At 44.4% G+C, this 25628-nt stretch overlaps 1 protein-coding gene across 1 annotated transcript in view; it reads right to left on the bottom strand.

Moving 5' to 3' along the window:
- Nucleotides 1-22455, bottom strand: part of ASPHD2 (aspartate beta-hydroxylase domain containing 2) — a 221069-nt gene extending 198614 nt beyond the window's left edge. The window contains exon 1 of the mRNA XM_086943136.1: nt 22391-22455. The gene's annotated coding sequence lies outside the window, so the exon portion shown is untranslated. The remainder of the gene's footprint in view (nt 1-22390) is intronic.
- Between the last annotated feature and the right edge of the window lie 3173 nt (nt 22456-25628).

Here is a 25628-nt window from a genome sequence, read left to right as displayed (position 1 = left end):
AATACATACCCCTGCGAGTTGTAACGAGGAATCAGGAATAATTTCACAGGGATTTACACCATTCCTGAACAAAGCACGGTCCAACCTTTGGTACATGCTGTCCTCAATACGAGATATACCCTGATCATTTACTAAACGACCAATGGGCACATCATAATTATCACTTTGTTCAGGGACTCAATTGCCAAAGACTGGGCACATTCCCTTTGCAATAATACCTGAGAGCCATTGGTCACAGGAACTACAGGAAGAATTAGTACATCATTTTCTACGGGTTTGCCCAGTCAATCATTTCTATCCAAACCGGAGAGTGAGCTAAAGGCATTGTGAATTGGTACATTGTATTCGTACGGTCCATGGGATACATGAGATGCCTGTAAGACACCCTGTGGGGTGAGCAGAGGTTGGGTATTCCTATAGAAGAAACCAAGAGGTACGATACTTATATCTGCTTCACTAAAGAACTTGGAACCAGCTCTGTCTAAAATCGTTTTAACTAAGGAGGGAGAGCCAAGGTTCAGCACCACACAATCACCTCTGCAAGCTTTGGGAGACCTGCCAATCCACGAAACCCTGCAAGCCATTTTGGACTCCCTAAATAAATGGTCTCCTAACCCAGTCTTGTTATTTAGGTAAAAAGGTGACTTATTTCTCAGTGAAGCCCAGTGCTCATCCTGGTCTAGTGATAATCTGGGAACATTGGTCAATACCACAGTATATGGAGTGGCTTCTGGCACTAGGTTGAGGTGTTCTTTTGAGCCAGCCCAACCCCTCCGGGCATTAGCAGTATTTAGTTCTGCATTTCTCACGCCTACAGGAACCCCTCTTGAGGTACTGGGTGGTGGAGGAGAAGGATCATTGGGCATAGTTTGAGGGTACCCAGGAGCGGAAGTGGTGTCATTTGGGTTTGCTGCAGGTTGTAAACTTGCCCCAGAAGCGTTCAGACCACGGTTTACGAGGATAGGATTAGATACCAAAAGACTATGTTCAATTTTCTCTATTCTCTGTTCAATTTTGGACAGCTGCAGTAATACTGGATTGAGAATTAACCGTAGTTTGTCTTCAATTTTACCCAATAAACAGGCAATGGAGTCACTTGATAAGCCACATGTCTGTACAGTTTTCTCAATAGCAGTAGGTATACATGATTCTATGTTTCCCTGTGATTTCCCACGCACCACTCCCCTGGTCTTAGCAATTTTATTAGCCTGCTGGGTAGTGTACGGCAACCCCCCTGCTTTCCTTTTCTTTGACACAGGGGCTAAGGCAGGGGTCTTACCCTTACCCTTAGCTTGACACAAGTGCTGGTTTCTGGTGAGAATTTTAGCTGGAGGGGACGGGGAGAGAGTGGGCCCACTGGTAGAGAGTGTTAAATTAGCTGGTATGGCTATAGGAGGCGTGATAGGCAGATGGTGCAGGGGTTCTATAGATGGTCTAGAATTTAACAAAGAGCTTGCAACAAGCGCTTCAGATGAAACGCGACGGGGTTCTAAGGACAGTCCCCTTTCTGCAAAGTATAATTTCATTATTTAAAACAGACACTGCCCTCGTCAAAAAAGCGTCCAGTGTACCTACAACACTAGAGCCACCTGCCCCCTACGACAGTCTTTACTCATATTGTAAGATGTAAACGGGCCAACGAGAAGCTGCTACAAACTTAGATATGTAATAACACAATAGCTTTAGTGGCACCTAAAAGTCACTGACCATAAAGTGAAGAAATGTCCAATGGGTGCTGAAGGAGGGGTGGCCCAGCCCAGCCTCCTCCGGGCTATGACGGGCGCCCGCGCGTGTCCCGCGCTGCAGGAGTGCGCACCCGCTCTTGTGGGCCTGGGTCGCCCTAATGCCACATCACAGACTGTGCGCGCCGCTAGGCCCCCTGGAAGTTGTGGTCCGGGGCCTCGCGGGCAGTCCTGCCCGTTGTCCCTCCGTGTGGCATTCCGTGATGGGCAGAACAGCAGGTGCTGGCAGACACGGGTTCCCGGGCAATGACCTGGTGAGTAGCAGAGAGCACGTCTAAATAGGAATACTTTATCTCCTCTTTCTGGGTAGGCTGTAATTCTTACATCAAATCCATGGTGTCTCACACAAGATCAAGGACACAGGGCATTGATGAAACTTCCATCAGATTATTACTAGGATATCAGATTTAGGAGCACAATGCACCGAAACTAATTGCCAATGCTGATCACATTTATAAAAAACTGGCTGTTTGGTCACATAGATATGTCCTACTGACCACGAGGTTGTGTGAAGTGCTTCAAAGCTTGACTGCTCCCAATAACATATCCAGGGCTAAAGATATACATATGCAGAGCTAGCATATTAGAACAAGGCACACGATAGAGAGCTAGCAGAAGTGGACCGGGTTAAAGTTGCAAAGTAGTCCATCATGCCGTTCAATGCAAGCACTGGAGTGGAAGTGGAAGGATACAACCGAACAACCAATACTATTAGATGAGATATGAGTATACTACTGGGCTGACACATGGCATGACTGACAAAGTCTGATGCCACTGGCTGAAATAGGCTGATCAAAGAAAGCCAAAGGTTGACAGGGGAGGAACAGAAGCCCACTAAGTTTGTCTTGTTAACAATACGCCATTTTGACTACTGGGCTATCAGAACCCAGACCTAAAAACGAGGAAGCATGTTAGAATGGTTAAAATCCCATCAAACATCGGATTACGAGATTCATTTAGCTTTATCGCGATCTGAATTACGATCTTCAGTGGTTGCATACCCCACCATCCCTAGGAGAACTTGCAGCCTAGAAGCTCAGTTAATTTTGTCTTATGGGCTAAGTCTCGCCACACATCAGAGGTAGGTGTGACCTCCTCTTTCCATGACAGTGACATCAATATATGTAACTATACATTGGCAACTATACAGAGCAAACTTAGCTGAGCAGCAATGGAGCACTGTGCATCAATTGGGGGTTTGCCATTTCAAAGTAACATTACATGTTACTTATTTCTAACTTTACCATAGTCCATACACAGTTACAATTTTAGGAATAGGGAGATTAAGTGATTTGCCAATAATTACACGATTTACAGTTCAGATAAGGCTCCAAAGCCAGCAGCCTAGACACTACATCACACATCATGTCCTCCAGAAGCCTAAGGCTCATGGTCACTAGAAAGCAAGAGACAATGTCTGCAACAGAAACTGGATATTACAGAAGCCTCCTCGCTGGATATCCCTGACTGAGACAATTATGCAGCAAGCTTGGAAATCACAAAACCGCAACATCCCGGGGAAGAAGAAGGAGATTCCCTTCTGCAAACAAGGTAAATCTAAAATCACAGGTAACAAACAGCAGCTTCAGGTGGCTAATCCCATGGCGTAAACATGTCATGTAAATAGGCTGTGTCACCCTTGGTCAAAGACTCATCAGCGTTCATGCTTCAAACACTTTTTTTGTTTTATGTTTTTTTAATGTAAAAACAGATTTTTTACTCATTTCAGCTTTTAAGGGCAAAAATAGTGCCTATTTAGGACTTGTTTTCAAAAGGACTTTGCTTGTTTTAGATATCTGTTCAGGAGGACAGCTCCCCATGTCTGCAAGAAATTGAAGATAAAGAGGTTTGCCCGGGACCACACAAACCGGTCAATGTGGGAGGGTAGATTCGAGCCTAGTGCTTATGGTTCCCAAGTCTCAAGACCATGTTGTGACTGAAATCAGTATCCCAGTTATTACATTGGTTGTGGAAGGTCCACTAATATATCCATTTACCCGATGTTTCCAGAAAAAGTAGCCTATCTATCTTAAATCCTGTCTTTGTTAGAAGGAACGCTTCTCTATAGACCGCTTTGCAGAACCTGCGATTATGCCATCATCTTCCGCCTGCTTATTTGACTGGGATTCCCAAAAATATTACTAAAAAATAGTCAATGTATGTTGATCTGCTCTTAAGTTTATTATGTAACGTCACATCCTGTGATATCACTTCCGCTGAACCTGCAATTTTGGTGAACTGACAACCAGAACTGTACTCTTAACTTTCATCTCATACCCATATGGGAAACAGCAAATCTCCCAATCACACAAAGACAAACTGCACATATTCATTCCTCACACAACACAGGCAATGGTATGGCCATGCTGCTCTACCAACTTTAAAATTTGGGCACGAGGTTCGAATCCCGTCCTTGACTCAACATCTTGGAATTCTGGGCAAAGGCTTAAAATCCTGTACACCTTTAAAAATGTGTAACTAAGGTTCTCATGTAAAGCACTCGAATGCAGCTATATAAAACTGCAAAAACAAACCATGATAGTGTGAATTATTGCATCTGTGGCTCAGTTTCATTCTTGGAGTAGACATAGTGGCATAGGCAGATTACAAATCCTCTCATCTACTACAATATTCCCAGACACCAGTCGCCTGTTAACAGTTTGACCTGTAGGTGATTGCTTTGCCACCATCAATAATTCACTGTTTACAGGACAATGACTTCTGGCTCATTCACATTCTGATCAGATTATGCAGCTGTTGGCGCGCAGTTCATAGAGGAAGAGGGCAAGCGCCGTCTTGAGCATACGCGCATGCAAACTTTACGCTGATGGACACAGACGGCCTAACGCGAGGCCTTTATTGAGTTTGAAAAGCACTTGCAGACACAAAAACATATGTCTGCCACCGCTTTGCAGCCGCTGTTTCCTTCCAGTAGCAGTATACAGTTTCATTTCAATAAGCAGGGTGTTATTGATTGCTTGGCTGGAATTATTTTGGCAAGGATAATGGGAGTTTGTTCCTGCTCCTCTGTGTGTTTATGCGCACAACACCCGGCTAAAATGATATTTATTTAAGGGTACGTGTACTGTAACAGTTCCAATGCTATTATATTCTAGTTCTGCTATAATTGCCAGTTTCAGGAGTCGCCTTCCCAGTATTACTGTTGGGGTCAAACAAACTTCTATAAACAAAACACGCCTTACCTACTACTACTACATCAGAAATTCATTGACCAACAGGGATAATCTGATGAGCCAAGTGTGTTAAATAACACTAATCTCATCGGTCAAGGATGTGGGTTTGAAGAAAAACAGAAACAGGTCCCCAATACCAAAAAAAATGAGTGAGCACAGAGAAAGTGCCTCACGGTCGTAACTCCCGAGGGGGTTCCTGGTTAACAGTGCCCTGTATACCCACTTCTCATCATCGGTCACTCTCTCTGTGTGCAGTGTGAAAAAATGACCAAAAAGTGACCAAGTATATAAATACTAATGGTGGAAATCTGGAAGGCTTGCAGCACCAGAATAAAGATAGAGAGCTAGCAACCCTTATCAAAAATCTTTTTAAACTTTGGTTGCACTTAACACATTAGTCTATTTACTATATTTTTTGGGGGTCATAGGTGCACTGGTACACTATTTACAAAGGTGCTCTCTGGTATTGGCTATTTTCTTTACATACCACCATTAGTATTTATATACTTGGTCACTTTTTGGTCATTTTTTCACACTGCATACAGAGAGAGTGACCGATGATGAGAAGTGGGTATACTGGGCACTGTTAACCAGGAACCCCCTCGGGAGTTACGACCGTGAGGCGCTCTCTCTGTGCTCACACATTTTTTGTGGTATTGGGGACCTGTTTCTGTTTTTCTTCAAACACACATCCTTGACCCATGAGATTAGGGTTATTTAACACACTTGGAGGATCTAGATGGCTCATCAGATTATCCCTGTTGGTCAATGACTTTTTGATGTAGTAGTAGTAGGTAAGGCGTGTTTTGTTTATAGTTGTCTGAGCGGGGGCGGCCTTACCTCTTTCCCCCTATACTCCTATTGATTAAATAAGTCAAACAAACTTTACCAACACGTCCCACACACTCTCCTGGTTAGTCAACCACAGAGCCACTACATTTTCTCAGGACAGTTCTATGGTAGTTGCCCATTGACCCATCTTATTGTTTTTAAATCCTGAGACAAACGTTTTTGCCCTTGCATCTAAATCTTTTACATCCACATTTACTGTCACGCTCTCTTCATTGTTCTTCACTCCTCATCCTGCTCATCAACACGTTCCAACCACAGCCTATGGCGCATTCCAGCACAGCCTATGGCGCGTTCCAGCCACAGCCTACGGCGCGTTCCAACCACAGCTTACGGCGCGTTCCAGCCACAGCCTACGGCCACAGTCTGCAGCACTTTTGCTACTCCTCCAACTACTCCACAGCGGTCTGCCTTTGACCCTCCTGTAGTTCTCCCCTCTCCTTTGCATCTTCCCTTTGGAGGCTCAGGCATCTTGCGGCCCTGCAGGTCAGTATAGAACATCGTAACTAGGCCTGCGGCAGCACTCCCCAAGCACTGTTTTGGAATGAAGCCAGAGGGCTGTGCCAAAAACATAGTGACCACAATGGGCATTCTGTGATGTCCCTCTACCAAGAGCAAAGCTTGGAGGTGATCTAGTTGTTGATGTACGCTTCACTTATAATAAAAAACTACAACTAATTATATCCCTATATACGTGCTTGGTGGGAGATGGCATTCATGAGGGCATAAGTCGGCAAAAGGATATGGTCATTAAAGGAGCTATTTAGGGTACAGAGGTAAAACAGTACTCTTTACCTAGTGTTCTGCATTTTTAACAATCACCAACAATGGACATTCTAGATTGCTGCTTTGTTGGATGAAGTCAACTTGGATTAAGAGCGACTGTGACACCATTCACAGGAGGGCCCCTTCAAAACATAGGGGCACATTTCTCATTCTGCAACTTTTTCAAAAAAGGTTCTGTTTCCTAGGAATGTGCTTCTCCGAAGCTCATACAAAAAAAGGTCTTTGCATAAATAATGCAAACCTCCTTATACACTCCAAGGGGCAGATTTATTGAGAATGAGACTACATCGCCCAGCACAAGACAGGACTGCATTACGACCAGAGTGTTTCACGCACATTTAACAAGTGCCAGGCACTTGTTTCAAACCAAAGAAATACTTGGCTACGTCGATAAAGGTTAAAAAGTGCCTGGTGTTTCCATAATGTGCAGACTGCAGTAAAGAAATGTACTACAAAACACAATCTCGGCGGATTTTCTGCTAGGGAAGGATCCTTTCACAGTCTTTTATCTGCAGCAGACCACATTTGTGCAAGAAAGGCCCTAAGGGAGGCAGTTTTATGAGAATGGTATTTGAAACATAAGATGAGCCTGGAAGGCCAGCATGTCCAGCGCATATTCGTGCATCCACTCACTACACATGCCCGCCTACCTGAAAGGGGCAGGTGACCCAATCAGGAGCTTTCAATTTCACCTCAACACGATTATATTATTTCATCTGAGTCATCATATAAATGTACAAATGTATAGAGATAAGGAAAAGCATTGGGGCACTCCATATGTGGCTTTAATAATGGCAGAATGCATTTTTTAGGCAACCACAATTTGAATGTGTGTCTCTCGTTTCACTTTTCCTCTATGAGGACAGGTCGCCGAATTAACATACAGTGATGGGGTCTCGCCCCTCCTAGAAATGTGCAAAAGGCGACAGGGCAGATAATCACCTCGCTTTGCTGTATGAAGCAAACACAAATCAGCAGATAATGACCGAGATGTAGTATACAGAAGAAGATTTAATGGTCAGACTTTGTAGGAAGCACAGGCATTTATGATGATTTTTTTTTTTTTTAAATCACCAGACTTTTTTTGTCTCCCTTTTTAGGTCAAGCATTTGAGACCTCTTGCATATACTTATTATTATATACTTATATATGTATGTACTATGTGGTCTCTGGAGATCAGCCCTAGGACTTGTCTGCTTCCGCTTAGGGACGTTTTTTCCGTTCAACTGCCTCTACTAAACTGTCTTGATAGAAAACGACCAGCAGGGGTCGGTAAAATACCAGAATTGCTTTCTGCTGAGAGACTCTTTTTAAATTTTTCTGGCAACTGCCTTAATTTATCTTTCTTGATAGAAAACGACCAGCAGAGGTCAGTAAAATACCAGAATCACTTTAGCATTCTCTAGATTCCAGTCCTTTGAAATGGTCTCCCACAAGCACCCGTAGACAATAATATTTTTTTCAAATCTTGTATTTTCAGTGATATGACCACCGAAGGCCCTGATTTTGTATTAAAAACAGAGCTTTGGACCATACCATTTTCCGCTGAAAGGCAAATTTTCTCTCCATGTGTTCCCACACCTGGTGTGTCACGAAATTCGGTGCTTACTTTCCCTCCATGTTAAAGAAAAGTAGATGTTTCAGCAGCCAGGCTAATGTGCTGCATAGCTAAATACATATAAGATCCCAAAGGCAAGACCGATTGCTTTGCAAATGCTTGTTTATTAACCCTTTGTTAACATAGCTGACTTCTCTAAGGAAAAGCGCTTCCTCTCTGTTCTATTAAGCCACAAGGGGGAGTACTAGACTCTGCAGAGTAGTGAGTGGTCTTTTTTTTCTATGAACACTGAGAGGAAGGCAGGTTTCCTGAGAGCAGGATCGCATACAAAAAGTTTGTGGTTACCTTCACCCATTGTGTTGACATAATAAACAGACTAGCAGACATAGGGAGGGAGGAGGTGAGAGCCAGCAGCAGTTCAACATCAATGGCCAAGAAAATATATGTTTTTACTTTTTTTTAAATATAATTTACTTACTGTCTGGGCGATGTGTGCAGCTCTTCCTCTTCGATTCCTAGGATGGTAATCTATTTATTATGTCCATATTATCCACGGATGCAGTAAACATGTTGCAGATGTGAAATGAGTCCAGATGCCTCCAGCATGGGTGAAACATGTGGTAAACCCTAATTTTTGTGGAGAAGTGTGGCTCACTGGTTAGAGCAGGCAGACCCTGAAGCAGAGGTCAGACCCGGGACCAGGGTTCAATTCCTGACGCGGCAGGGTCTTGAGCTCAAATGTCCACGGACTCGATAATTCTCGCTTCGGTGCCTGACCTAATCATGGGTTCACACTCTGCAACTCTGGGCATTAAGCTTGCTTAATCTCCACAACGGCCCCCCGCGGCGGGGTGCCTGGCTTTCACCTTGGGGATGCCCTGTAGGGGCTATCTCACAGGGAAAAAGCCAGGACGGGTTCCCAAGGCAAGCGCGGAGATACCCTTTCGGGGGTCGATTCAGGCGCTATATAAGAAACATAATAATAATAATAATAATAATTGTAAAAGCAGTGTTGAACTAAAGAAGCCTACTCCCTGTCTGCCTGTTAACTGAAAATAAATTGAACGGCATGAAGTTCCTCGCCGAATCACCCAAGCACTAAGATGCTTCAATATAATTACACGTTTACTAGTACCATTTACTAGTAAGAACATTTACTAGTACCAGTGCTTGTTAGATCTTTCCCTCCAATGCGATAAAAGTAAAAATAGAACCTTTTCCTGCAACATGTCATAACAGCAGGTCACACTTGATGCCGGAAACATATTTTACTTAGCATTTAATCATGTTTTTAATTATGATTACAGCCACAATGAGTGCATTATGAAAAGCACTTCTTAGCAAATGTCTTTCATTGTCTGTTCCGGAACCAAGAGCAGTGAAGATGCATAACTGAACAAAACAGGACATGACACCAATTTTGTATGCATAATGGAGGGTGATTTCCGATTCCTGCATACACTGACAAATGAAAAAGTATTGCCTTCGGATGAAACACGGGTGCTTGTGCCAGCAACAACCTCACTCGGTCTACTAACCCCAAGTCTAATGTCCCATAAAGGGAGGTAACTCAATCAGATCAATGTATATACTTCAAAATAAAAATCAGGAGATGCTGCACTCAAACTTTATTCTTACATCTAATTTATTATACTTTATTTCTTCAACACTTTTCGGTGTGAAACTCTCTTTTTCGAGGCATTCTCATACATAGTAGTTTCCATTAGAATTTAAATTCATCGGATTCGTTCATAATTTCAAGATTCAAAACTCCCACTTGTACAGTATCAGGAGCACTCAACGTATTTCGGCTCTCAGTAAGGGCTTTGTATGCACATGGACGGAAACTTCACAAAATGCACTATTGGGGTTTGGTGCACTAGGTGTGTGGCACTGGGCTGAAGGATTCCAACAGCCTGAAAGTACAAGATAGTTTTTAACCGTGCATCAGAACCATATCACCCGCCACCCGCCAGCCAAAAAACAATGATCTTCTGGAAAAGGTGAATGGTCATCTCATCTATTGAGAGAATGGAAGATGCGTGGTTACTGCAGCATGCAGTGGAGACGGCAAAACCCATAAGTGGTTATAAGGTAACATCTTGAATTGTCATTTCATGTTTTCCATCTCCCACGCCTGATCCAAATACGATTTAGTCCAGACTGTGAGTTTTTTAAGAGATTCCTATTAGGGCTAGAAATATCTACCAAGTCCGAAGCTCAGTTTCTGTATGCGTGTGCCAGTGTACATGATCATAAAGAGAATCCTAAGGATTTTAATTCTGCTCTGCCAAGAAAAGATTTTGCCAACTGTCCCTAAAGTAAATGTAAATGTAAATGTACAGGAATTTATATAGCGCAAATCACCGAGCGGTTTCTAAGCGCTTGCTTAGGGAACCTGTCCTGGTATTCCCCTGTGAGACAACCCCAGCAGGGCATCCGCAAGGTGAAAGCCAGGCATCCCGCCGCGAGGGGCCGTTGTGGAGATTAAGCAAGCTATTGCCCAGAGTCGCAGAGTGTGAACCCGTGAATTGAGTAAGCACCAGAGCGAGAATTGTCAAGCCCATGGACATTTTAGGACTCAAGACCCCACTGAGCCGGGAATTGAACCCTGGTCCCAGGCTGACCCCTGCTTCCAGGTCTGCCTCCTCTAACCAGTGAGCCACACTTCTCCACTTCTCCAAAGAAGTTCAGGATTCCATATAAATAGTATACCAGTTTGTCGCTGGTTGAATGGGCTCTTTCATTCCAAAAATATAATTGTGGAATCCTAACCCCAGTCTTCCACTGGATTAGCCAAGCATGAACCAGAGGGAGACATGAGTGGCATTCCTTTATATCCGGCCCTTTTGAAAGATTAAGGTGAGGAGATTCGACTAGCCACAGTCGTAAGACATTGGTAGAAGAAACTATTTGAGGATGCTTGAAGATCGGATGCTGTCAGCTCATACCACAATACAAGAAGCGCAAAAGGGAAATATGTGTATCAGACGCTGGATGAAAGGCATCCTTAGTTCTGAATTGTGTTACTTTAGTAGCAGAGTTTGACCAAAGTCAGCTGGGCAAAAAAGGCAGTTCTAATCCATACCATCAATAGTCCTGAGGCATGGTCCTCCTCCCCCTGCGGTGACGAGTTGGCCTAATGGCTAGGGTGGTCGACCTCAGAGCTGGGTAACCAGACCAGGTTCGAGTCTTGGCAGGGACGTGCAACATCCTGTGATTCTGGGAAAATCACTTAATCTCCCCATACCGAACAAAAATGAATGTGTCCTCATGTAACCCAACTGATCCTCTGTAAAGTGCTCTGATGCCCGATATCTTCGGGTCAAGTTCGAGCTAAATAAAACTCTGTTAAAATTAAAAAATAAATAAGAGACTGCGACTTTACCCTAGTATACTGTAGAAACCAAGGGGAAGAACACTCCGAAAGGCACTACATGAGGGGCTCTCCAAGCAACTCGTCCAAGCTTAGGAGAAACCCTGAAAAAAAGTCTGCATATTACAAGTGTGAAACATCATGACTTGGAACTTAGGTGCAGCTTCACAATATTTTTCGTGCATGGTATAATGCTCAAACTGAATTTACAGTTACAAATTATGCAGCATTTGCACAAAACTAATTGCACACACAAAATGTGTGCATTGTTGTCGGTGTAACAATGTGTCAAGCACTGCGACTCATACATCCCTCATTCACAATGCGCTACACCAATTCCTGCATTTTCCCTCCACATCGTTCACCTTCGCGCTGCTAGATTTGGCACAGGAGCTGCACAGGAGAACTGTTATGCAAATATAGGCCCAATATACCCCTGTCTGTTTTGTGTACCCCTATGCCAAAGCTCTAGGGCACATAGTAATTTTTCTATTCCTATATTAAAGATACAACTAGAATTGCATACATTTGTGTGGACAGGTCTGTAGTGACCTGTGCAGTGAAATGCACTTGATGAAACAAATGTGTGGCGCACCAGTGGCGCTTGGGGGAGGTACAGTAACATGTCCCTCCCCCGAGAGGCTCAAGGGAGCTAAAACATACTAAAGATGCACGTGCAACAAGCAGTTTTCTTTAGCAGGAGCACTTGTGCTGGCAACACTGCAGATTGCATTTGTTAATCAGGACCTGCATAGTGCAAAATGGCACACACAATTGTACATGGGAAACTGTTCATTGAATTATGTAGATTTGACCCTTCGATTCCAGGGCAAGAAGTGGTAATGCCTGCATCTTAGTCCACATGTAGAAGGTGGTGTGGAGCTATCATGGACTCAGTTAATTGTTGCTGCACCTTTGGCAGTTAGTTCATTGCTTTCACCAACTGCCTCTATGAGGACCTTTTCAAGCAACATGGCTTGGAGCAGTCACTGTGCCAATTTAACCTTTTAAGAGTATATCGGCCACTGGTCGATGCCTGCACTCCATCCTCAGTGCATCTGTCGGCTACTGGCTGATGCTTTGGTGCTTGAACCAGGGGGTTTCTTTTTTATATTTTCTAGATCAGGCTTCTGGAGAACAGCTTCCTCAGCAGCCCAAGTCTTTTTTTACTTGGAAAGAAATGGCGATTAGCGCGTCTCTGAAACTGAAATAAGCCAATTGGCTTTTTCACTGGATCAGTGCTTGGGGGCACATTTGAACCCCCCCCCCCCCACCTCAGATTTAAATGAGGTAGGTGTCATTAGAAAGGGGAGAATTTTCCCTCTTAAATGAGATCTCTTCTTGTGGATTCTTGCTTGGGGGTCGCCGCAAGAGTGCGACCCCCAGGCAACGAGGTAACAGTGCACTTTACAAGTATACATACATTACATTAAAATGATCCATCCATTAGACACCAGGGATAGTATTGCGGGGGGATAGAGGTCCTAGGGGCTCATTAAACGTTCTGTACCCCCAGGGGGTGGATGGGGGAATTTCCCTCCCATTCTGTCCCCCATTGACAGAAAGCGCACTGGACACCAGGGAATGGGATTGCTTAGTATTTTTTGGAGAGGGCGGACCCCTGGACATGGGCCTGTGTCCCTCCCTAGCCCCAGGACCAGAAGTCTTTCTGCCTCATTTAGGGAGGGGGTTGTATGTGGGTGTACACTCAGAATCTGCATCCTCCCAAGAGGGCGAGGGGGGCAGACACCAGAGAATCTTGGAATGTAGACAGTATTTTTTTGGTTGGGGCGTCCCCCAGGCCCATACCTGTTCTCTTCCCCCAACCCTGGGCCCCATAAGACCCCTCCCGGGGGAGTAAATCTGCACAAATCTCCCCCGCCCCCAAGAGGGGGCCTTCAAGCCCACTGTACTCCAGAGATTTTTTGATTGTTGTTTTTTTGAGGGGAGGCCCCCACGAACATGGGCTTATGCTCCCCCAACCTCAGGTCCCATTAGTAGTTCTGCTCCTCAAGGGACAGATTGGGGAGTTCACAACCAATCTGCCGACCAATGTGGATCGGAAAGCCCACTAGACAACAGGGATTGCTTTTCAGTATTGGGGGTGGGGGGCAGCCCCAATGGCATGCCCTGCGCTCCCCTGACCTGGGCCTCAATGTTTCTGCCCCTGTGGGGGAGCTGGAGTTGTTTCCCTCTTTTTTGCCCCCTTGCCACTAGATACCAAGGATTAACTTTCAGTATTTGTTTTAAGGACGTAGCAGCACCAATGGCTTGCGTCTGTGCTCCTCCGAACTGGGCTCCATTAGTCTCAAACTTTGCGAAAAACCATGCATTGTTCTTACATGTCTGTCGAACAAAGTTCCAATATCTGCTGAGAATCTCAAATTTGCTACCACCCTCCACCCCCGCCCCCACTTGTCCCGACAGAAACAGTACCCCATGTGTATGGTTGAACCTAACAGCTGCAACACAAATTGCACCAATACCAGCTGGACGGCCTAACAGGGAAAACTACCAATCTCAGACATTTCAGAAAATTAGACACCCAGGGGAGTCCAGGGGGGTGCGACTCACATGGATCCCACAACCGTTTCTTACCCGGGATGCCCTGCAAACCTCAAACATCGCCTAACATTGAACATTTACCTTGCATTTCTGTGACGTAAACTTCTGGAATCTGCAGGGATCTACAAAATTCCCACCACACATAGTTCCCCCACTTGCTTTGATAAAATTGCCACCCCACTTGTGTGGCTGGGCCTAGTGCCCGCGACAAGGAATGGCTCAATTCAGGGTCAATGCCAAGAAAACCTATGCCTGCATAAGCTACTCACATGTGACATTTATCTAAAGGATCTCTGTGGGTATCATAATAATAGGAACAGGCATTGGAAAAGACAATAGATTTCACCTAGGCGAAATCTACGGGCTTTGTCAATGTTTGTTTTACAAGTTGCGCAGTAGTGCAAGTTGCTGTGCAATACGGCTCAAAGTAAAAGAAATAAAAGCACTATGATGCGGTCAGTATTGACGATGTAATAAGGTTTTTTTCCTTTAAGTGCTCTTTGCACAGCAAGCTGTGCTGCTGCTGTGCAACATGCAAGAAAGAAGCAAAGGGTGGTTAGGGTAAGGCAACACAAATGCGCAATTTTGGGGTGGGGAGTTTGTTTAAATTCAAAACCAATGGTGAATGGTGGGGGTGGGGGCATGGGGTAGCTGAAAGCATTAGAGTTGCTGCATGTATGAGGCCCTTTGTTTCCAGGATCAAAGATTGCAACAGGTATCCAAATCATTGCACCGATTCAATGCCAAGGTTTGAGTTTCATTTGGGAGGGCTTGCAAATCCCAAGTGGGGCTCGTGCGCACTTAGGAGCAAGCGGGAGACCTCCAAAAAGAGAGTTGCGTTGAAAGAAGCTGAAACGCAATGTTAATTAAGGCAAATGGCTCGGCGTGCAGAATGTATGCAAAAAAGGCACAGAAGTTTAAGAATGCTTTCGATGGAGGCATTGTGCACACATCTGATCCCATGTACTCGGACAAGAAGTGCGCATAGTGCATGCCACCAACGAATGTTGGTGTTAAATAAAAAGAGTGACTGCAGGAGCCAGCAGTAGAAGGACACTGTCAACTGGAAGCAGTACAATCCAGGCTTCATTGTAAGACAAAGACTCGAACCCCAGGAGGAAGACGGATGCGAGACGCTGGTCAATAAGAATTAGGGAAATGAGAATGACGTGGAAGCCAGCCAATGGTAACCAAAGTGACGTGGGAGCCATGTTGGAACCAGCCAGTGGTAAGTAAAGGTAAGTAATAGGTGGTTTCTAATCCGCTTGCAGGAAGAAAAAAAAATGTAATACTAGAGATTTCACAAGCGCTGTTCAGGCAAAACCTAAAAACACAGATTGGATTAGCTGCTACTCACCAATTTTGAACTATGAATAAATCTCTCTACAATAGAATTTACAATAAGGTTGCCACCTTTTTTATGTTTGAGTGATAATTAAGCATTTACTGAACATAGTTAAAAGGTAGTTATGTTTCAACTATCAAAAACCCTAAAAGCCTGAAATCAGGTAGTTATGTTATGCAGCACACATCATTACTCTTCCCATCTGCATTGTTGTTCTTTTCGGAGGTGGTTTACGGCTGTAACACAAGCTCCCATAGGAAATAGTTTGGCTGCATCGTAATTAGGCGGTCAAATCTGCCGACCGGAGGTCAGTTGGTCCCGATTCCGCAGCGGTGTTTGTTGGAGGCAACTCCGACCAGCATCGTAATAGGGCCCATAGTGTTGATGGTTTAGAAGCAAGGTCTGGCAAAATGCATCCCACATGACAGGGGACCACTGTTAGCAATGCATTGTACATGTATTCTGCATACCAAGACCAACAGATAGCTAAATATGTAAATTCCTTGTGAATAGTGTGTTGATTTGTTGAAGTTACAAAGTGACCAAGTTATTAGCAACCTAACACTTTTTGCCTACTCCATCCACTTTAATGGTGCTCCCGACTTGACTGATAAGCACAGAACTCAACATATCACAAATTATAAATGCCAGGTGTGTGCCACATTCTGTGCAGCTCCAAGAATCTGCCCCTAAGTTATTAGCAAATAAAAGAGCACTGCCCCTCCCGCTTATAGCATTGCCCTTTCTCATCTCGTTAAAATCGGGAATCCCTGCACTTCATTTAACTTACTTAATATGAGTGCAGATTCATAGATTACCGCCAAAAGTTATAAGCAAACAAACATTTTCTTTTCACCCTTTGATTGGTTTTTCTACCAAATGTCATACAAATTTGTGCAACTGCACCAAACCTATCAGCAAATCAAAGATTCCTGCCCCCTTCTCCTTTGTTAGGTCTGCATGACTACTGATAAATTCCTACACTGGGTTAAACTTGCTGACTGTCTTCCAAATATCATGCAGATTCCTTAAACTGCGCCTAAGTTATTATCACAAGAAGTCCTCCCTTGATAGATCCGCACTCAATTTGCCATACCCGCCAAAGACTAAACATATGAAAAGTCTTCCAAATTTCATTTAGATTTGTCAAAGACAAAGTTATTAGCAAATGAACATTTTTTAACAACTCCTCTTCCCCCAAAGCATACAGGGTTGATTGCTTAAAAGCTGGGACTGACAAAATCAAACATGACAAGGAACCAATTTGCTCATAGGCAAACATTTTTAGTTTCATTAATATTTTGCACGATACCGTTGACACACACAAGCAGCGCAGATTACACATGCTGCCTTTTAGAAGAGTTTTCTGAGGTTTAACATTTGGAAACGACACCATTTGTATTTACATTTGTGTTTGCTTAGTTACTAATGAATACCTCAACTGCGAAATGGCCCTGTGTCATGAGTAACACCAAGCCATCCTGATCGTTTCGCCAATGCCCTTTGTATTCTGTGACTTGTAGTTTTGCTTTAACCATAATATGTAAAAGCCTTTACATTATCATCATGCTGAAAACCGCTGGCTAAAAAGTAGGACTAAAACAAAAGTGACAGCCACGAAATGGAGCCATTTAGCAGCTATATAAAGTGCAGGTTTCGGTCTGTGGCACTTCATATTACCAAAGTGACCTTCACACAACCAAATTGAGCAAAATCCACCATGTAGGCTTCTGAAGTACAAGCAATGTTCAAACTTTCACTTTTGTCCTACTGATACTGGTCTCCCAAAAACTGATTTCCGCTCCTACGCACAATAAGGTTCTTCAGTACCATCTGTTGTAATCTATGCACAATGATTTTTAGGTCTCGCCTGTCGATGCGCATGCGCATCGAGCAAGCGAGACTATGGGGGCTTATCCACTCTTTATCCAACTTGCAAGGAATCGTGGCGATTCCTTGCAGTGCCCGTGACTTTTAAGCTCAATGCGCATGCGCATTGAGCTTAAAAGCGCGTGCACATGCCCCCAGCCGCCTGCCTTGCCTACTCTCCCGCCCCCTCAATTCTTGATTGCACGGCCGCTAGGCCCTGCCTCCCCTACTCTCCTCCTCCTACTCTCCTCCCCTCGCCGTCTGTTCCCGCACTCCTCCCACACCCCCGCTCCGCCCCCTCCCCTGCCTGCCATGTCGCGTCGCATTTCTCCTCCCCCCTCCCCCCAGCCGCCTGCCTTGCCTACTCTCCCGCCCCCTCACTTCTTGATTGCACGGCCGCTAGGCCGTGCCTCCCCTACTCTCCTCCTCCTACTCTCCTCCCCTCGCCGTCTGTTCCCGCACTCCTCCCACACCCCCGCTCCGCCCCCTCCCCTGCCTGCACTTTAGACTGCCACGTATTTTTCTCCGTGTAAAATCCGAGGCAGTAAACTAGAAGTCCTTTCCCATAAAATGTTCTGGAATCAAAAGAAAGGGCGGGTTGAACGTGAGATGGGCTGCCATGAAAGCTGCAATCTCTCCCCACCACGGTGGGCAGCAGGGTTCTCACCTGAAGGAGTGGCAGTACCCGCTAGTTCAAACGTCTCCTCTCAAGCAGGGCGCAAGGCCCGACCGGCTCATCTCGCTAAGAAGTACCAGTACGGAGATCTTATACGGGGTCACCCAGTCCTTGATGCCGAACACATTGGCGTGCACCACCCCGTTGGTCATCATGGGGTTGAAGTAGAGGCTCTCGTGCACGCTGGCCATGGCAGGGGATCCTGCGGCTCCCGGGGGCCAGATTATCACCTTAATATGAGCTCTATACAGGTTCCTGGACTCGGACACCCAGACTCGCGCCTCTACCTTTCACCCGCACCAGCAATAGAATACAACCAATCAGAGAACTTGCTGTCACGTGACGTCACAAAACAGAGTTGGTCATAAACACTAGCCCGGAAGCATACCATCAGATCTGCGTGTAACGTCGGTGGCCATACTGGAAGGAGTTCGCTTGTCTCTCCTTATGTATCAAAATGTCTACTGTCTCCGAAAAGGCAAAGTTTACATACGCTCTTTCCCAAGAAAGTAAGAATGACTTAATCAAACCATTGATTGTTCCAAAACGAAAACAACCAATTCACGATATAACTTTCAATATTGTTATGTCATTAAGTATACATTTTGTAAAAATATGCAATTAACCACGTTCTAATTTAATAACGCTATATTAAAGATACTGTATCTTATATGTGTAAGTGAAGTCATATTAAATAAGTCCAAAACTTGTCGTTCCTAGCTGGCTGTTTCTTGTCAACATGGAGCAAAACTGAGGCCCTTCTCCTCATCCAACAAAAATTTCTTCAGCCTCACCCTCACTCACCCTCACCCTCACTCACCCTCAACGCCTCACCCTCACTCACCCTCAACCCCTCACACTCACTCACCCTCAACCCCTCACCCACACCCTCAACCCTTCACCCTCACCCCCTCACTCACCCTCACTCTCGCTCACCCTCAACACCTCAGCCTCACCCTCACTCACCCTCAACACCTTACACTCACTCACCCTCACCCTCACTCACCCTCAACCCCTCACCCTATCTCACCCTCACTCACCCTCACCCACACTCACCCACACTCACCCTCACTCACCCTCAACACCTCACCCTCACTCACCCTCACCCACACTCACCCTCACCCTCACTCACCCTCAATGCCTCACCCTCACACTCACTCACCCTCACCCTCACTCACCCCCTCACCCTCTCTCACCCTCACTCACCCTCACCCACACTCACCCTCACTCACCCTCACTCACCCTCAACCCCTCACCCTCACTCACCCTCACCCACACTCACCCTCATCCTCACTCACCCTCAACGCCTCACCCTCATTCACCCTCAACCCCTCACCCTCACTCACCCTCAACCCCTTACCCTCACTCACCCTCACTCACCCTCACTCACCCTCAACCCCTCACCCTCACTCACCCTCAACCCCTCACCCTCAACCCTTCACCCTCAACCCCTCACTCACTCTCAATCTCACTCACCCTCACTCCCCCTCACCCTCACTCACCCTCACCCACACTCACCCTCACTCACCCTCACTCACCCTCAACACCTCACCCTCACTCACCCTCACCCACACTCACCCTCACTCACCCTCAACGCCTCACCCTCACTCACCCTCAACACCTCATCCTCACTCACCCTCACTCACCCTCAACCCCTCACCCTCACTCACCCTCACCCTCACTCACCCTCAACCCCTCACCCTCAATCCCTCACCCTCACTCACCCTCACCCTCACTCACCCTCAACCCCTCACTCACCCTCAACCCCTCACCCTCACCCACACTCACCCTCACTCACCCTCACTCACCCTCACCCACCCTCACCCACCCTCAACCCCTCACCCTCACTCACCCTCAACCCCTCACTCACCCTCACCCTCACTCACCCTCACTCAGCGCAACCACAGCATCTTCACTAAATATATTTAATAAACTTTAAGCTATTGGCAATATAAAATAAAATCCATTTTATTTACGTATTAATTATTAATTGTTTTTTAAAGCCATTGATTTTTTTTATATCAATACATATAAGTCACATATAAGTCCCGTTAATACAAAACATGTTGCTTTACAAATGCTAGAGGTGTCACATTTACAAAAAATATAACTATTGGCTTTGTAAAGAAGAAAGCTATTAATTTAGCTATTTAGAAAAAACAACACATAAATAAAAAACAAAAAAATAAATAACACCTATAGCTCAAACTTTACTACTGCGAGACCTATTGCATTTCCAATGCTTGTTGATTCATGTTTTTGATTTCTACACTAAAAAAGTAGTTACAAATTCAAATCGAAGACAGGGTCAGACAGATCACAGAGTTAGATCCAAAAATTACAAACTCCAAACCCATCGCTTTCGAAGGTGGCCATGCCACTTTTCACTAAACTCCAAAACTGCAGCCAATGGGAACGGAAAGAATGTAGACAACAACTTTGACATCAAGGGACGTCAGACTTCGCAAAGTCAGAAATGAGGGCTTACCCTAATCACGTTTCTTCTTTGAATTCTCATACCTGTTTTTTTTCTTTTTACAATTACAAATTGAGCGTTACCGGTACCAGACGAATAAATAAAAGCCAGGCTTGCATTAGCTGTTTTACTGGTAGTCTATGGTAAGTCATCTGGTACCATTGAATCTTTACAACTTAGCATTGAGTGTACAAACGTTTTATTACACAAGCTTAGCCTTTCAGAATTCCTGATTGCTGGTATGCCCATACCTCATTCATGGAACTTCAGTTTTTCCTATGCCTCCAGTTGTTTCCTATAAGTGTTTAATGGAGCCAATAACTCACAAGAACTATGCATACCTTGCTCAACGTTTCTCACGAATGCTCTCAAGTTTCCCAGGTCAGTGGGTGAGGGGCTCGTCCAGTCCAGCCTTTCAAACTACTCTCTGTAATAGTGATTTTATTGATGGATAAACAGGAATAAAAGTTCCAGACTACAAAGAAAAATACCTGGACTGGATAAGCTTTTCATGCATGTACGTGGGTAACTGTAATTCACAAGTTTTGTATTGGAGTGCGTACCTTGATAATATTTTTCTCATTAGAATCTCCACAAAAATTACAGTTGAATGCAAAATACTTTTAAAAGCACACTTTGCCTAAAGCATTACCACCTGCATACATTTTTCAGATTTTTGTGATTAATACTGGAATTTAAGAGAACAAAACATACACACATACTTCTGATATTTTCCACCTACTATACAAGGAACGTCGCAAAAAATGGCAAATGAATACAAAAGATTTCAATTAAAACCTCATATGCTATTCGTCAGTGCCCCAATATTTTACCTGATGGACCTGCAATGACGTAGTAGTAAGGCAAATAAACCTGTTAAGTGTTTGTTTACACGTCCATTGTTTGTGGTTTCAGAGGCGATGTAATTTGTTGTATTTATATAGTGCTCCTGCCTCTAGAAATAGGAAAGGTCCTCAAAAGCAAGAATACTAGATTACCCACAGACAATATTACTGCAGAGATTCATCTTCAAAACTGAAGTACGCCTTATTTTTTATCCCAAATACAAATGTTGCACTGTTAGTTCATTTTTTGTACTTTCGCATGACATATTATTTTATAACCTAAGAAGAGGAAGGTTTATTCATTACTTTCTCTTGAAAGAAATCACTAAATGCCATTGTGTATAAAGCTCATAAAGGAATTGTATTCACCTTTGGATCAATTTGAATTGCAAAAGTTTCTTATCTGCTGCCTTCGCATACGTCACAGCTATGCAATTCCAGACACAAAGCGCGTGGCAGTCAAAAGCAATCTGCGGGCTAGCTCATGCAGGGCAATCGGTATTGTTTCAATGAGGTACATGCTGTCTTCAGTTCCCAGATAACTAGTTAGCATTTTAATATGTTCAGTACCTGCTGTTAAACAGTTACGAGTTTAGCAGGGAAGTGCCTGTTCTTTCTGCAGTTCATCACACCCAAATCTCCCCCAACATGCACGGCTGCCAATTAAAACACCGATATAGTCTCTGGTGGAAATGACTTTAATCTGATGTTGAGATAAAATCACCCTTATTGGTGCATATGGTAGTACGTGCATCACACCCCTAATCAGTGATGCATGCTGAGACGTTTGCTGGAATATCCCCTCCGCCCCAGGCATCCAAACGCCCCCTCTGTACCACGAGGCCAGCATGCAACCTTTCGTGACCCGATAGACTCCGTCTCAGCAGGGCACAGCCCTCCACTGACAGCAGACAGAGACCCTTTCATTCAGCCAGCAACAAAAATCAGCAATTTCGTGTGCAGCATAAGTCAAAATGACTAAAATACACCAGCCGTAATCTGTGCGTGTGAGCGGCATTCTACTTTCTATCGGTATCTATTCAAGGTAATGGGTTTAAAGTTAAGAGGTAAAAAACATAACGTATATTTTGCAGTAAAATTCCCCTTACCAACGTGCTGCAGCTTCTCTGCCTCAGAGCTCACCCAGCCTTTCACTCTGGTGCATTCGTTGGTGTCTCAGCACGCTTGGGCTGATGGGAATTGTAGTTTAACCTTAAAGTTTTCACAAGGCTTTCACTTAGCCGTACAATATTAATATACATATAATACGAGAATACAGGTTAGAAAGAACGGACACTATATGGATCTCCCATGAGAATGGGCTATTTGAGCTCCGATCGATTTTTTTATCTCCTAAAGTAAAATTGAAAAAACTACACTCCCCACAAGGGTCTGAAAAATGCAGAATGGACTTGTAAGGAAGACCATAACATGACAGGCTTTTGAGACTCCAGGAACACTGCCACCTGCAGCATCTGAGACATAGTATTCTGTCCACACTCCAGAGATTGAGTTCAAATTAATAGCGCTTTTGTTTCTGTTCTGAGATGGATGACATAAACGACGCATGCCGAGGAAATAGAGCTAATAGAGAGATTTAGTGGGAAGTCAATGGCTCAAAGGAACGGCTGCATTCCCTTTCCACTGAGATGAATTGGTTAGAATAATACACATATGCGGAAGGGGGCGGGAGCTGTGGCACTTTAGAAACCTGATGCATTTTGGCGAATATGAAGGAAACTGATCTTATCCGACCTCAGAATCCTTATGTAACATCCACACAGCCAGGCCATTTCCAGTTTGCACTCACTGCTCATGGTTGCCTAGCTCCAAATCATTCCTAGCAGCTTGGAGGGTAAACCTAACAATTTAAACAGCCTCACATGAGAAATAATAAAAATATTTGTAATTTAAAACTATTTTTATCTTTGAAAAACGCTTGAGTGTGCATCTAAACAACTTGTGCAACTTCTGTAATCACAAAGAACGAATTTTCCGTTTCGGAATTCAACCTGTAAGCTACAGATGAAAAGCATTTTACCTGTTTTTTCTACTGGTGGACAATAAGGTTTTTGTCTTATTTTACAAATGTTACGTTTACTTGCTTTTATATTCTATTACAGGTGTCACGTCCTCTAATGTCATCGCTGTCAAATATTGTGTGATACCACTTCCTGTGATGTTTTAGTGCTCTTTCCTACTCACTTTCAGAACTGGAGAGCTTTGCCCTCCGAGGTGGTGCTTTTAATCATGGTTCTAGTTGGTGCAATTCTGCAATTCCGCACCCGAGTGGGCAAGTGGAGTCACTTTCTGGTCCACATACTACATGTACTCTTATGATACAATATGCATCATAGAGAAAATATAAGACCCCGTTTCTGGTTACGGGGCTCCGAAAACCCTCTACTGTGGGTCTCACAAAGAACACAAAATACAAGCTGCCTGAGAGGGCATTCTCAAAAAGTCCTTGACACAGCAGAGCAAATGCATATCAAATAACCACAGCTGTCTGCAAAGCCAGCTCCAAACATTCACTCAGACGAAACATGCATGGTCGATCCTCACCTCATTCACATGTTTCTTTAAAAGGCTTAAGTAAACAGTGTGGTTTGTAGACTTCTCTCTCCACTACGTCAAAGGCAGAGGCATCTCATATCTGTGGATGTTATCCCGGAAGAGTCTCAGACCTACTTCGAATGTCCCTTAGGAGGACTTGCCTATGGAAGTATCCCCAGATGGGGAAGCTGTCTCCCTTCTACGGACAATTACACGCTTCCTACTTTCTCCAGACCGAAAATTTCAGGGAAGGCCAGTATCAGATAAGTAATCCGGGCTCGAAGATACTGACCTGACACAACATGTTGCTGTGGATGAAGGAATTTGCTGCACTTATCTCCTATAGCATGTGGGGAACAGCAAACGATCCCAAGCTCTCCCCTTTACTCCTCGTTCTTCCACACCTTCCCATCCTCAATATGGTCAAAAGAAAACTCCTGCATCTTTTTACCACCTGCTCGAAGCAGAACGTAAATGGATGTGAATTTGGGCATGGTGTATTCCCTAGAATGTAGGAAAATACACAGAATTAGACTACGCATGCCAAAGTCTGTGTGCTACTCTCCATTTTGAGGAAAATACCTCATACTCCTGTTAGTGTGTGTCGTGTGGATACAGGCTGAAATCAGTGATTCAAACCCAAAGTCATTTATCCACACCAAAATACAGGGAACTCAAAATAAGGCCCTAAGCGTTGAGGCAACAACTAATTATACAGGATTTTGATGGGCCTATTCCCTCTGGTTAACTATCAGGCTGTGCATGTAGTCAGTGACTGGAAAACGTAGAGCATGTGACAATGGCTGTCGGACAGATATCTCTTGTTGGTTATTAAGTCTTATTTACCCCAGTCCCTATTACTTGACCATTGGGGAGTAGCCCTTAGTGGTGTCTTGTTACATTTTGTCTATGCAATGCACAATGCAAGACATTGTGGATACAGGCTCAACAACTCTCTTGCATCTTCTGCGCCTCAATGCACCTCACAAGGATGGGTTTCATTGAAGAACAGAGCTTCAGGGAATACGCATCATTGAGCTTGGTGTTTCAACAAAGACCAGCCTATAGGCGCCTTCCAGATTGTGGCTCTCGTAAGGTTCAGTCTTTCCTGCACAGTCAGAAGTCTGTGGTTATCTGGGTCTCTCATTTCTGGGATAACATATGGTTCTGTTCACACATGCTGGGCAGGGGCCAGGACTTTCAGTGGCATGAAATAACTAGAGGGTCTCTCAAAGGCGCGTGGCCGATGTAATTAAGGGCGTGGCTTAAAAATCCACAAGGACAAATCAGTGCTTAGCCTAGTGTGCCACCCGACTGGTATTTTGCTGCTTCCGTCATTGCATAAGATATATAATACAACAAGTAACATTACACCTACAAGTCAGGGCTATTGGCTTTGCCAATACTTGTTAGTTGTGAAACATAAATAAGCAACAACTATGGCTTTGTTGTATGTATTATTGAAAATGCTTCAGTTCAGAAATGATCAGACTGTGAAAGAACTACAACGAGCCTCTTTGAAGTTACTTCAAAGGCAATGAAGGGTAGTACTGCTGCAGAGTTAAGATTTTTTTTCACCCTTAGTGCAAAAATGGAGAGCCCGATGGGGACCCGTCTCAGCACCTGCTTATTAGAACTACTGGTGCAGAGTATCGGCGGGACCCGGCCCACTTAAAGCCCTGGGAGGGGCCCTCATACGGTGTCTAATTGGAGGCACCAGAGTGCCACTCCTCTCTCTCAGAGACTAGCTCTTTTGATTAACTGACTCCGGCTAGATAGTTTTGCAAACTC

Source organism: Lissotriton vulgaris, chromosome 11 (genome assembly GCF_964263255.1).
Source record: "Lissotriton vulgaris chromosome 11, aLisVul1.2, whole genome shotgun sequence".
Taxonomy (NCBI): Eukaryota; Metazoa; Chordata; class Amphibia; order Caudata; family Salamandridae; genus Lissotriton; species Lissotriton vulgaris.
The sequence above is the reverse complement of the archived record's forward strand: the minus strand, read 5'-3'. Positions and strand labels throughout refer to the sequence as shown.